At 46.3% G+C, this 14,626-nt stretch overlaps 1 pseudogene; it reads left to right on the top strand.

Annotated features, from left to right (window-relative positions):
* Positions 1-10,911: 10,911 nt before the first annotated feature.
* Positions 10,912-14,395, top strand: LOC133927745 (uncharacterized; annotated as a pseudogene).
* Positions 14,396-14,626: the final 231 nt, after the last annotated feature.

The raw sequence follows: 14,626 nt of genomic DNA, 5'->3' as shown, positions 1-14,626 counted from the left end.
ATACACATTATAGAGATAAATTCACAAGGTGCATCTAAAAGCATTCCTAACCGTCTCCACGAAACCCCAGTTTTTATCTCTCTAAAAAAAAAGCGCAACAGTAACTCTACTGTTCCTTTTTATATTCGGTTGCTACAGCAGCCGATTCCACGTCCTGTACGTCGTCCGACACGCAACGTCCACACCTGGGCCACCCTCCAGCCGTCAGCCCACCGAGCCGAACATGCACGCTGGGCCAACCTTGCATCCACCAGATGACTGGACCAAACCGCTAGAGCTCCCAACGTTGCAGGCCGCGCACACACCTCCACCTGGGCCGAACTGGCCGAGCCGGCCCAGCTCACCTCTGCGCGCCATCGGCCCGAGAACCAGCACGCCAGATACTCCCACGCCCACGTGTGCTGCCGTCCATCAGCTGGGCCGCCAGAGCGCCGTCGGCCCACGGCTCTGCGCCCGCCTGCTGCTGCCACCAGCACAGTACCAAGCAAAAACTCCTCTTTTTTATTTCAATGCACACGCATGCATGCATCATTATATATATAAAAAAATTCGCGTCATACCCCCACAAGGATCCGCGTCATATACTGTACAATTTATGTGTACAACTTATGGTGCAATTTATTTTCATATACATAGTTCTGTAGTTTGAATATATCTCTGAGCTCTGACCGTCTTGATCTTGATTTCTTTCTGAATCTAGTCATAATCCTATCTTTAATCATGTAAGCCCTCATGATATATCTGCACATAAATAAAATCAACAATCAATTCCGAGCCTAATTTCTAATTTGCATTAATCCGCACAACAACACTCACACAAGTATATTGCACATATTAAAATCTTAAATATTGTTATGGTACCACGAGCATATCAAGTAATATGTTATCAACACATACACATTATCTAAATTACAATATTAAATTAATTTAGGATTTTTCACATTTTACAATAAAACCAATTTTGCAACCTACATGATCTCACATGTCTCAATACTGTGTCTCATAGTTCTAGCTACTCCATACAAATACAAAGTGTCTCAATGTTGTGTTCATGCATGTTGCAAACTTGCAATGAACTGTGCATGATTTTCGGGCAAACAGGGTCGATATGTTACGTATCCAGCAAAATCTCTGCAGCTTCCATAGCCAGCTTTCCTGCACGCATTCTCGTTTTTTTTTTCTAAAAAAGAGAAAACTTTCTAGCATGCCAAAACTATTTGGTTTAAATTAGCTTCTGAGTGAGCAAGAAACGCTTCAACCTTTTCAAGTTAGATAATTCGAAGAAAATCTTTCATGAAAGACATGAGAAGGTAAGAATTTTTCACGCCTCCTAAATTTTAGTCGCCTGAAAACGGGATCAATATGTCAGGCGATGAAGAACAGCATGCTATGGCAGAGTTAGGGGAGGTGGTTCAATTTCCGGTGGAATTCTCCATTGGCAGGATTAGAGGAAGGTCGTGGAAGGTAGGGTGGCCCGACGGAGGCGATAAGGGCGAAGCGGGGATGCCGCTAGCTGTGAGCGGTGGAGGACGCCTGGTGGGCAGTGTTAGGGTGGGGACAAGCGAAGATGACCTGATGAAGCCGTGTTAGCAAGACGGTGGGCGGTGCCGATGGATCTGACGGCAGAAGACCCACCAAAGACGGGTGGAGGTGAGCGGGGCGGGGACTGTGGTGGCCGAAGAAGAAAAGGCAATGCACACGTCTAGAGGTTGAAGAAAAAGTGCAGCCATAGGAGGTTGAAGAAGCGATGTGTGGCATTGGGTGAAAATCGCAGGATCCTGATTCACCCATTGCAAAGGAGCCCATTTTCAGTGCCTAACCTATAGCCATAATTTTCTGCAGAAGTATTGTAATGCAAGATCATCCAAAACACTAAATGTAGATTATATTGATTGAATTACAACTTGTGTTTTTTCTTGATCACATTCATTCTGTTGCACTACGAGTCACGAGGTTGTTGGCGAGGTGGAGGAGGTTGGAGCCAAAGTGACCAAGTACCGCGCTGGCAACATCAACGGCGTTGGCCTCATCGTCGGGCGCTACCCCTAGTGCCACCTGTGCAAGTCTAGTAACGAGTAGTACTGCAACAAGCTGGTCTTGTCGTACAACGACATCTACCCCTACGGCAAGCCCACGCACGGCTGTCTGTGTATCAGGAACCAGGGGTCCCCAAAGCCCGAGGCCAGACCGGCCATCCGCCACATGGTGCCATCCCGCGAGGTCTCTCTTGTGGGATGAGGAAAGGCCAAGTCCCGGGAGAAGGTGCTCGGGGCCACGGTTGGTGGCCCCCGAGTACCCCAGTACCCCGATGATCCACGGAATCCGAGTACCGGGAAGAAAGTGCTCGGGAAGGTGCTCGGTCACCCTCGAGCACCCTAGTCCCCCGACAATCAGAAGAGCTAAGTTCCGGGAGAGAGTGCTCGGGGCTGCGTGCGGCAGCTCCCGAGCGCTCAATTCCCCGAAGATCCGTACAAGAGTGCTCGGGAGAGAGTGCTCGGGGCTGCACGTGGCAGCCCCTGAGCACTCGGTTCCCCGAGGATTCGTGCAAGAGTGCTCGAGGAGGTGAACAGTACCTCCGAGCACCCGGCACCCCGAGGACAAGGATGGGCATTCTCGGGAGAGAGTGCTCGGGGATGTGAACAGTACCCCCCGAGCACTCGGTACCTTGACGACCCAGAAAGGCCCCCGAGGGGCCTGCCGATGAGGTGTCAACCAGCCAGAGGTCCGAGGCCGTATTTAATGAGCGTGCGTGGCCTGACACCTCCAACTGCTCCCGCCGCGCTCAGCGTCAGTTCCTGCCACGTTTTGGCAGAGAGGCGTGGGGTCATTAATTGCACAGGTCCCGTCCCGTGCCATCCGACTTGTCTCGGGATAACGTCATGAGGATCAAGGCGTTCCGTCTGCCGCACTGCTGTGGCAGGGGAACAAGACAGGGCGGGCACGCCGGGTTGCTCTGCGGCTGCCCGGTGGGCCCTCTCCACGGCGCCCGTTACCAGGGCATTTATGATGACAGGCGACCGGACGTGCGACGTATTTTCCACCCCCCGTCGCTTCACCCAGAAGAAATGATGACGCCCTTTCCATTTATGGCGTCTCGGAACTCGAGCCCCCTCCTTTCCGTTCGGGGCATGTCGTGGCCGGCGAGTACTTAAAATAGCCGGCAAAACAGAAGAGAGGCAATCGAACACGAACAAGACGAAGGAGACCAAGAACGAGAGACACTGTGAGCAAGGTTGAGCACAGTTCCAGCCGAAAAACAAGGAGCCTCAAGCTCTTAGTTAGGCCAACATCCTTGTAACCAGCAACATTCTTGAGGGACTTCCTTATGACAGTTATAGTATCCATACAGGAGTAGGGTATTACGCCCCCGTGCGGCCCGAATCTGTCTAAATTTCGGTGCATTTACTTCTTCTTGCGCTAGGTCGACACCCCCACCACCGGTTGTTGCATTCATTCCCATTTATTCCTCCGACGAACTTATTCAGGATCATCCCCCGGCCGAATCTCTAAAAAGGGGTCTCTCGGGATCCCTGCGACAGGAGTTAATCCTCCGACAACGGCGGCTTCTCCTCTGCCATGGTCATCGACCAGAAGTGAGCAACCGAGAGGTTTACATAATTTGATCCTGATATTTGAGACAAACTTGGAATAATCAAACAAAAATCTGTTTTTAACAGGTTTATGGTGAGGATGCCATCCGGTATGGCGCCGAAGCAGGCGGCACTGCTATTGTGCGCGGGCGTGACGATGTACAGCCAACTGAAGCACTTTGGGATGACATCACCAGGGCTCTGGAGGATGGCAATTGGCCCCTCGGGTCGGGTCCCTGTAGGTTTTAGACCCGACGGGGCCGGGTTCGGTGAAAAAATAGCCCCGCGAGGCTGTTGGATCAGCCCCAACCTGACTCGGGTCCGGTTCCAGGGGTCACTTTGCACTCTCGGGGTATCTGAAACCCAAAAATATATCAAAGAGTGAGTATCAAAAGCAACTCTATCTCCTCCACTTCGCTTCGCGCCTCTGCTTCTCTGGGAACCGTCCAAATAATATTCTAATTAATCACTAGAAGGATCATTATCTGTAATCACAACCTCGATGATTAACCTGAATATCATCCTGGTAGTCCCAACACGTGTTTTGTGCCCAAGGATCGGAACACATACCTTCCAACATGTACATCACAACATAGTTTAATAAAGAGCGAGTAATAAATATTTATATTACAAGTATTAAGCATGCAACTGATTTCAACAATTTACAACAAAAGCGAGTTAGGAGGAGACAAAACCCCTCGACTTCTAACCACAAAAGAACTACGCAGCGGAAAGTTAAACTTATGAACAACAAAAGAGAACGACGCTACATGCCCTTAGGCACCGTCTCAACACGCCACCTTCAGAGTAGAATGCACTAGTCTTGCCCGCCACCCTGATCAACAGGCACGAAGTAACCAAAAACAGCCTCTCCCTCAGCAACAGCAATACCTGCAATAACTTAAGGGCAATACCCTGAGTACGGAGTTACTCGCAAGACTTACACAATATGGATATATAATATTCCGACTTCAAGGATTATGCATTAAGCTATTAGCAAGGACATGCCATAAGGTTAAGTAAAGCATATGTGGTGAGCAACCTAGACATATATGTGTGAGCACCTATACTTAACCAAACATGTCATTCTACCCTACAATAACCAACTGAACATAAATGAAACTGCAACAAAACTGTAACATAAGTACTTGAACATATAGGAAAACTGAACCAACTCATCAACCACCATAATAACCGAACCATCAACCACATACGAGAACTCTACGATCGAGTGCAAATAAAACAATAGCATGCTCATGACCAAGAGCACGGCAGTTCGAACTGTTTATACACTATGTAGGGGATACTCCTGGACTCACACGACACGAGAACCATACGGCTTATGCCACCCCCTAAAGTGAACACAAGGGGGTACTCGTGATAACCTTTCCCAACCAGCCTCAACCGTGTGGATCGTGCATCGCTCGGCGCGGAGGTACTAAAACTACTCCCGGAGTAAACTAGTACCACTTACAAGCCCGCCACTCACACCGTCGATGTTCAATCCCACAAAGCCACAACTGTGAAGGTATTCGGCTCGCCTTGCCATTAGATCAGCATGTGGTGAGTAAGGTAGGTGCTAAAATCAACTACCCCGATGATTGGTCTTAAGCCATGCAAGAGGTCTACGGTGTCCGGGTTCCTCTCTCGGACTGCCCCCAGGACTTTCCTTCGAGGTAGACGTCACCCCTAACACCGTCCGTATCTCATCTCATACTCACCACTCATCCAACCAACATCCATATAAGCATATACGTGAACAAGTAGTAAGCCCTAAGCTCGCGAACAACGGTCGAACCATTGCTCGTCTTCTACCGAGGACCTATGCATTATTAAGCATTTCGATTGACTCTTAGACATTTACTACATTACCAAGGCTATAAGGACATAGATGAATGATTCAAGGTAGGGATTATGCAATCAACATAGATTCTACCCATAAAAACCCAACATCGACTCCCTTTACATGAAAACCTATACATAAGCATAGTTTATCAATATTTAGATTTCATTCAATTCAATAAAGGTGCAATATGATAGATGCTTGCCTTGCTGCTCAGGTGACTGCCTATAGTTACACACACAACAGTCGCCGAAAACTGGAAGATCGGAGTTCTCTTCGACCATGGTCGCCTCCCGCTCCAGCTCTTTGTTAGCTAAACAAGAACGCGTGCAATGATGAGTATGAATGAATGCAATGAGGCATGCCATAATGCTTAACATCATGCTAGAAGTATAAGATATGCGAATCAAAACAATACTAAACGATCTAAGTGAAAACTGAAAAAATAACAGCCATCCGGAGTATTCGGATTGGTTCGGAGTATCCAGGCTCGGATCCTCCGGGTGACCCTCCGGAAGAGGTGCTCGATTGCTATTTTTTTATTTGACTGGCCCAGAGTATCCGGGTTAATCCGGAATGTTCGAGTTCCAGAGTATCCAGGCCATCCTCCGGTGAAGGCTCTCAGTTAGCACTATTCTAACTTGACTCGGAACCTCTGGGTTGGTCCGAACTATCCAGGATATACCGGACACTCCGAGCGAGGTTCCGAACGAAGCTCTCGGCTACATGATCAAATAACCACCTGGAGTCTTTCGATTTGTTCGGATAATCTGAGTGATACATACTTGGGTTCTTCACGATTTTTCCCTCGGGTGATTAGACTCATTTTACAAATTTGTGCTACACAAACGTGCACATGCCCTATCCAAGAGATCCCAAACCAAATTCGCACCCTAAACCCTAACCAATTTTGAGCACAATTCAACGGACAAATTCTATTGAACCCTGAGTATCCGGATGAGTCCAGAATATCCGAGTCAGCCCAGAAAAGTTGTTCTCGAGTGGATTTTTGGTTGATTCGAGTTGTGATATTTTTCAAGCCTAAAGGGGACATGTTAGGGATAGTCCAAGGGCACTAGAACTTGCACAATAAGTACCAACATGATTCTAGAGCTCAGATTCGACCAAAACCCCATTTTTGCTCTAAAAAGCTCAAGAATGCCAAAAACTTCAAGAACTACTCGATTCTTCCAAGAAAACAAAAATGTATTGGATAGATGGGTAGCTCATGAGCTAGAGAATGCAATGGTACCACATGCATACCTTGAATTCTCCACTTGAGCTCGGATTTTTGGAAGAAAAGAGAGAGTGCTTGAGTGGGAGAGAGGGGGGGGGGGGAGCTGCTGCAGCAGCAGCTTGGGTGTGCATGTGGAGTCAGGAGAGGAGAGAGAAAGGGTAGGTGGGGGTGCTGCCCACTTGAGAGAGGGAGTGGGTGAGGTGTGGGGCCCACATGTTAGAGAAGATGGGTATTTCCAATGCAACTTTAATTATTTTCTCTCCCATTTTTCTTTCTCTTATCCAAATGATTTTTAATGAAGTGCATTAGTGCTTCGAATTACCATTACGCAAAATTAAGCATAATGCTTAAGAAGCATGATTTTGCTTAAATGCGTGATTAAGAATTTGGGGCATGACAGCTTCGCGCTTCCCAAGAATCACGTGGAAGTGCAATCATGGACCTATGCAGTGGCGCATCACCTGGAAGAAGATGCAATCAAAGGTGAGCTTGGTGATGGACGATTCACTTTCAGTGTCAAGAAACTATTGCAGCTACCCTGGGATCATGTTGGTCCATTTGTATCGGCTTAGGGACATGCCAAACTTCAAGGAGGGGAGAATGTCACAGACTATTAGGCCTTGTGCTGCTAGGCTTGACAACTTGATTGTTGGGCTGGCCTATGGGCCCTGTGTGCTGGAGGGAACCAAGCTTAAAGGAGCAATAGTGACACGGGCTCGGCATCGAAGATACATATAGAGAATCCCCTTCCTCCTCCTCCAGTCCTTCCCTTCCCTGAGCTCCTCTCTACTCCGATTCTTCTTCCTCTGTTATTCTTCTGCTCTATCTCTAGTTCTCTTCTCATTCTACTCTCAAGCTAGGCTGCTACTCCCCATAAGTGCTTCTCCCTTCCCCACTTGTATTCCCTTCCTGTGTTAGGAAATATATACCACTGAATTTTGAGGGTTTTAGTGTGCTTGTGTTGATTTGGTGTTTGATCCATTGAGGATCATGACTTCATGGGAGAAGAGAGGAGGGACCTGGGTCGTGCTTGTGCGATGCAGTAAAGGATTTCGTGGGCAATTAACTGCAAGTGATCGATGATGAGTCTTTTTCTGTTTCTCACATGGGGGAAATTTGACGATATAACACCCGTACATCTCGTGACATATAACACTCAATCTGCACATGACACTCGCATAGCAAATTGTTTCATTCCATGACATTCTTCCCTTTTTTTCCATTTCCATTTCCATTTCCTTTTCCACCTGAAGGGATCAAATTGCCCTTTCCCCTTCATGGGCTAAACCGAACCGAGCATTGTGTGCCTGTGCCACTCCTCTCGTCAGGTCATCACCACCATGTGCCTTTTCTGTCCAACACTTCTCCTCTCCCAGCGCCGCTCCGCTCCTCTCCTCACGTCGCCGCCACTGTGTGCATGCTCTGCGCCACTCCTCTCCCTGCGCTGGGAGGGATCTTGCTCATAATCATGGATGTCGTTCGCCCTGTCCTGGTCACCCTCCCTCACGCAACCGATTTCATCGCCAACTCGCTGGATCTGGTGGACATGTCCATGGTGAATCCGTAGGGAGTCACAAGATTCACAACGAGAGAAAAAGGCATTGAGCCCCCTCAAGCAACACTCGTTTTTGGTTAACCGGTGAAGGGACAGATTCAGGTAGTGGAGCCAACATATTAGGTCAGCCACTGAGATTTTGCCCCTTTTTCTCCACCTGCGCTGGAGGGATTGCAGTGGGATTCAGATGCCGCTCTTGACTAAGCCTGGGTTTAGGGGCTACCTGGGTTTGTCCCAACCTGGAGGCGCCAAGCGCAATTCGAGATCGGGATAGAGGGTTCTAGGGTAAAAGCAATCCATCCTTATAGCAAGCCCTAGAGTTAAGTAAAAAAGACTTCTAGGGAGTTTGGGAGTGTGACTATAACCAGTACTCATGTAGAATATCCTCTTTCTAGTTAAAATGAGTATTGGCATGTTGGTCCCCGGGTGTAAAAAAAATGAAATTGAAGAAAAAAAGGGCAAGTGTTATATTCTGAAACTCACGTGAATTGAGTGTCATGCGCCCGCGGATTCGTGTTATATTCTAAAATTTCCCTAGCTTAGGGGTATGACCGATCATGCTCATGCAACGAAATGCTGAGATATATGATCTCATAGTGGCTGGAGGCTTGGAGCAAGCAAATCACCAACCTCCTGCTGCAGGGAAGTTGTGCGGTCCTGTGCCAAACAGCTCCTAATGAGTCCTTATTTGGCAAGTTGGGGAGATGATACCTCGGAGAAATAGTCTAAGAGAGTATTAGGTTGATCCTTTCCACTATGGGCGGAGCCACAAGGTAGCCTGGGTAGGCCTAGGACTATCATGGACTTCAGCCCAATTTTTCGTTAATAGTTAGCCAGCCAACAAGCCCATTAGAAACGATGGTGAAAAAGGAAGAAGAAAAGCCAGGTTCCATGAATTGTTGAATGCATTGGTATGGCATCAATCTCATCTTCCTCCCCCGGTGCTAACCTAGTCCCCGGCGGTGCCAAGGGCGCAAGGCTTAGTCTCAAAGCCCTCTTATCCACATCTCCCTCTCACCTAACTCCACGACTTTGCGTTTCTAGTTTTGGGTTTAGGAATCTTCGTAGTTTTCTTTTGATGTATGTATGCTGTGAGGTGGAGTTCTTGGATCGAAGCCGAAGTTGCTGGCTTGTGGCCTTGTGGGTTGAGGTGGGGTTTGTGAGATTGGGTTGAAATTGAGATAAATTGGCAGTTTGATTGTAATTGAATTGGAATGCAAGTAGGAGATCTTGCAAATGTTCACAAGGGGAAAGAAAATTGATTATAGGGTATATAATGCAACTCAGAAGATAGAATAGATGCATATTTTGGCTTGCTACTCAGAAGATAGAATTAGATTGTGTGGCAGGTCTATTCTCCAAATCTGATGAATGCAGTCTGTTGTGAGTAATGTTTATTCAAAATCAGTGCTTTGAAAATTTGTTTTTCCAACAACTCAAAAGATTCTGCTGTGTCGCTTGAGTTGAACCAGAGGGAGTAAGTAGTCCTGACACCGTTAGTTCATCACCTGCTTTGCTCAAATCAATCAGATCACCGTCTAATTCCTTTGCCACTACCAGTATATTTGGATACCGTACCGGTTACGATTGCAACATTGAACCTAACACTGCCTTATTTCATATTTGAACTATTTATATTATATTATTTTTTACAAATTTTGCACTTATTTATTGAATTTACAATATTATGATACCTTTTAAATGTATTTGTATGATACTTTTGACAAATTGTGTACTCATATATTGGATTTGCTGTCTTATGTAAATTTGTAGTGCACCCCAACGCAAAAGTCGTAGCTCTGCCGCCACTTTCCACCACCCAATCCCCTACCAAGCACCTGGGGATTACTGCCTGGTTTGACTACCGTCCCGCGCCACGCGCACGCGCACTTAGGAACGCCGGCGTCAAGCGGACAAAAGCACCTAAGGATCTCAACGTGCAACGGTGCAGCTGTGGCGTCGCTGGCGTGCTGCACCGGATCTGTGGACTTCTGACCCGTTGGTTGAGTCCAACTTCCTTCAGTGTCAGGAGTCCGGTCTGACGTGACACATTGTGGAATTTCGTACCGTGTTTCATTTCCGTACGCCACAATACCGCGAAACAGTATTACCACCGGGTCCAAGTACGTATTCATCAATTTTTTAATCGAGTTGCTAATTTTTAATCGAGTGAAAATAAGATATGTTTTAATCAATAATAGCAACCGTTGGATGAAGATTTAATGGTTGAAAAAACTGATTCATAAGTGAATAATATTTTTCTACAGTAGAGACGTATATAATTTTTCGGTACATACTAGATAAAAATCTTTAACTGATACAGATCAAAAGATAGATGTATGATCGGACGATCGGATGAAAAACACGTCGAGTGAAATAAAACTCTGATTTCAATCGATTGAAACATAGTAAATCCATTTTTTATAATGTAATGTAGGGGAATATATGCAGTTAAAAAATAAGCTATTGCACCTGAAATTGGCGCATATACTTAGTTACTACTAGTGCTTTGCCATATACGATGCAAACCTTAGAGAAAGTACAAGAAAAGGGCTTTAATTACTACTAGCATGCACGTGGAAGCATAATTTTTGGCCCATCAGAAACCAGAGAGATCCTGTCATTTCCGGCGTACGCCTAATGCCCGGCGCCGGGGCTCGGTCCGGAGTCCTTGATCCCGCCGAGCATGTCGATGTTCATCAACCTGTGGCCGCCCCGGCAGCCGGCGCCGTCGTGCTCCGCGACCGTCTGGATGTCGCCTGCCGGCAATTCCACCGCACCCACGCCATCTCCCTCCGACGACGGCTTCAGCGGCCTGGCATTCGCGACCGTGGCCGCAGCGAGGACCAGGCACGTCACAAGGAGCAGAGCAACGACCGCGGCCGGTGCTCCCTCCCTGTGCTTGGCAGCCATTCTTGCCATCGATCAATCAGGGAATGCTATATCTGTTGCAGGTTGTAGCAGACACGTGTGCGCCTTTTTGTTGTCAGTGTGCTGTGAATTGTGAGCGTATGTAAGCTTACTTTGCATCTCAGGCGTGTTCTGGTGTTTATATAGGTGCGGTGCTCTGGGGTCCTGGGCTCTCGGCATCGACGGAATGGTCGGAGGTGATCAGGTTAGCACGAGGCGGGAGGAAGCGTCGTGGAAGCGACACCGGTTCGTACGAGGTCGGCATGAGTCAGGTTGGAATTCTGGGCGTCGAAGTTACAACGGCGAGAATTCTGTGCTCCCCAGTGGACTTTGAAAGTAGAGGGAATTGTACGAAACACCAACTCCAGTGACAAGTGACTCATAGAATCATATTTTTTTTATTTTTTTTCTGTAGTTTATCACATATGTTGGTGTAATTGTCTCACTTTACCTAAATTGACTGACTCAGCCCTCTTAACAGCAAAACTGATGTTTGGGTTCCACTCTGTCAGTGCCAATATGACACCTTCTCTCCACGTCACCTAAGCTGGCACGTGCGGGCTCGATTAAGGGCTCGTGGTCTCATCGGGTTGGACCGCAACACCTCCTTCTCTTCAGTCAGACAACCAGACCTGATGGAGAGTTGTCCAGGCGATGGCGGCAGCGACCACCAGGCAACCGGGGGCGGTTTGCTGGCGACTTCAACGGAGACCACCATGGAATATAGCTTTCCCATCTCCGCACTCGGGTAAGTTGCTCCTCTCCTGTAGTTATCTTCTTCCCGTGCGATTCGATATGTGGAGGAACCATAAGTTGAGGGCTTGCAATTATGCCATGCTGTTTGAAGGCTTGCAATTTATTTTTTGGATTTATTTTATGTTTGTGTTGTTGTGTAATGAAGTGTTGTTTGATTTGTACATTGTCTAATTAGATACTTGAAAATTTCATTTTAGGTTGAATGATGAGGTTTGGGTGGTGAACATGTAATCAGACTCAGACGGTTGTGAGAACTTTCAGAGCACAGTTGGCCGGTCTGACATGAGAGTTGCGAACCTGAAAGAGCTATTGAAGAGTGGTGGCTAGGTGGCTATAGCTCTAGTGATTGCTTGTACTATATAAGAGAAGGAGGAGTAGGTGTAACTAGCCTGGAGGAACTAGACAAGCAAGAGAAATTGGATGCTCTTGTGTTAAAGTCTGAATCAGAGAAGGTGTTGTATCTATACATAATGAAGAAAAAGAAGGCTGCACCAGCAAAGACTTTTTTTGCCACACAAGAAAGTGTCAACATGCAAAGCAACATTCGAGACAACATGTAGCATAGTATAGCAATAGAAGATCTTGATGAAGAGGAAATATTTAAGCAGTATGAAGCTGAACCTATTATTGAGGATTTATTCCCAGCTGTGAACCGACTTGATGAGGAGGTAGAAAGGGGCCAAGTTATCATGCAGAAAGAAGCTAAGGCCATGCTGTCAAGGGCAAGGGCTAAGAGGATCAGAGAAGCAAAGGAGAAGGTAGCTGCAGGCACTGTCAATGAACTGGTACATTTAAGTGATCCAGAGAGTGAAGACTGCAGAGAGTTGGAGGACTCAAGCGAAGATGATGGAGTAGAGCTTAGAACCAAAGTTGCAATCAGAAAGAGGAAGAGCATAGCAAAGATGCCACAAAAGAGGGTGTATTATGATGAATCTAAACATAATGCGCATGATCAGTTTGAATTGTACTTGTGTTTCAAAGATGCCCATGAGTTTAGGAGAGCTCTCAAGAACTATCATATTACATATTTCATATATTACACTTATCTTAGAAATGACAAAGGTAGAGTGATTGTGTGCTGCAACACACAATACACCTGTCCATATTTCATGTATGCATCAGGAATAAAGGGAGAGAAGACCATATGCATAAAGCATGTTGTCTTGCCTCACATGTGTGGCATTACAAGGGATACCACAAGGGTCAATAGCACATGGTTGAGCAGGGTATTTGAAGACCAAATCAGAAGTGACCTAGATATGAAGGTGACAGCTCTAATTGACATGGTAATAAGGGAGTACGGTGCAGAAGTTTCCAAGTGCATGGCTTACAGGGCAAGGAGCAAAACATTAGATGTGGTGGTAGGTAATCAAGAGGACCGATACCTCAGGATTAGGGATTATCTCAAACTGTTATAAACCATAACCCAGGCAGTAGATGCATTGTAACCACTATGGACAATCCAATTCCTGGAAAACCCCCAAGATTCCATGGTCTATTTTTCTATGTGAATGCACAAGTGCAAGGTTTTCTTAATAAATGCAGACCATTTATTGGTGAGAACTTGTACTTGATCTTTATATGTATTAATGCACTAGAAGAATTCCCATCTAATTGAATTATATTGCTCTGCTTTTAGGTATTGATGGTTATTTTGTGAAATTGACAAATTGTGATCAAGTCCTAGCAGCTACTGCTCGAGATGGTAATAACAATTGTACCCATTGGCCTTTGGAGTGGTCAGCAAAGAGGAGACTGCAACATGATGTTGGTTTCTCCAGCAGCTAAGGTATGCACTAGGTGGCGATAGTAGCAAGTTTGGGAGGTTTACATTCTTGTCTAATAGGCAGAAAGGGCTACTGAATGTTGTGTCTAGAGTATTTCCTGATTGTGAGCAACGATTCTTCTTAAGACACATCTATGCAAATTTCAAAACTGCTGGCCATAGGGAAGGGGACCTTAAAGAGATAGTTGATTCTGCAAGTCATGCCTACCATATAAAAGATTTTGAAATTGCAATGGGAGAACTGAAAAAAGAGAGTGAACCTGCATGGGAATGGCTTAGTAAAATCCCTCCCAAACACTGGGCTAGGCATGCAATGGACACAAACTGCAAGACTGATTTAGTTGTAAACAACCTAAGTGAGGTATTCAATAGCTACATCCTTAGTGACAGGGATAAGCCTATTGTAACAATGATTGATGGGATCAGAACCAAATTGATGGCTAGATTTTACACAAAGAGAAAAGGAGTAGCGTTTGCCCAATGGGAGATAACTCCAACTTATTCTGAGAAGTTAGATATAGAGAAGATAAATTCCAGGTTGTGTAAGCCTGTTCCAGCTGGTTTTGGGTTGTGGCAAGTTGGTAGTGGTAAGAAACCTATGCTGTTAACCTTGAAGAGAAGACATGTGGTTGCTTCAGATGGGATCTTAATGGAGTCCCTTGCAAGCATGTTGTTGCTGCTATCTACAAACAGCTTGAATATACAGAGGATTATGTGAATGAGTTCTTCAAAAAAGCTTGCTACAAAGAAGCTTACAAGATGGTCATGTATCCAGTTCCAGGACCACATGATTGGGCAAAGACAAGCTCACCAGACATTGATCACCTATTTTTACCAAGCTACCACGAAGGAGGAAGAAAAACAAAAGGCGGGGGTGTAGATGAGGTAGCACAACCAGCTCCGAGGGGGAGAATGACCACCATAACATGCTCCAATTGCCATTCGACAG

Source organism: Phragmites australis, chromosome 8 (assembly GCF_958298935.1).
Source record: "Phragmites australis chromosome 8, lpPhrAust1.1, whole genome shotgun sequence".
In the NCBI taxonomy this organism is placed as follows: Eukaryota; Viridiplantae; Streptophyta; class Magnoliopsida; order Poales; family Poaceae; genus Phragmites; species Phragmites australis.
This window is presented reverse-complemented; position numbering and strand designations above follow the sequence as displayed.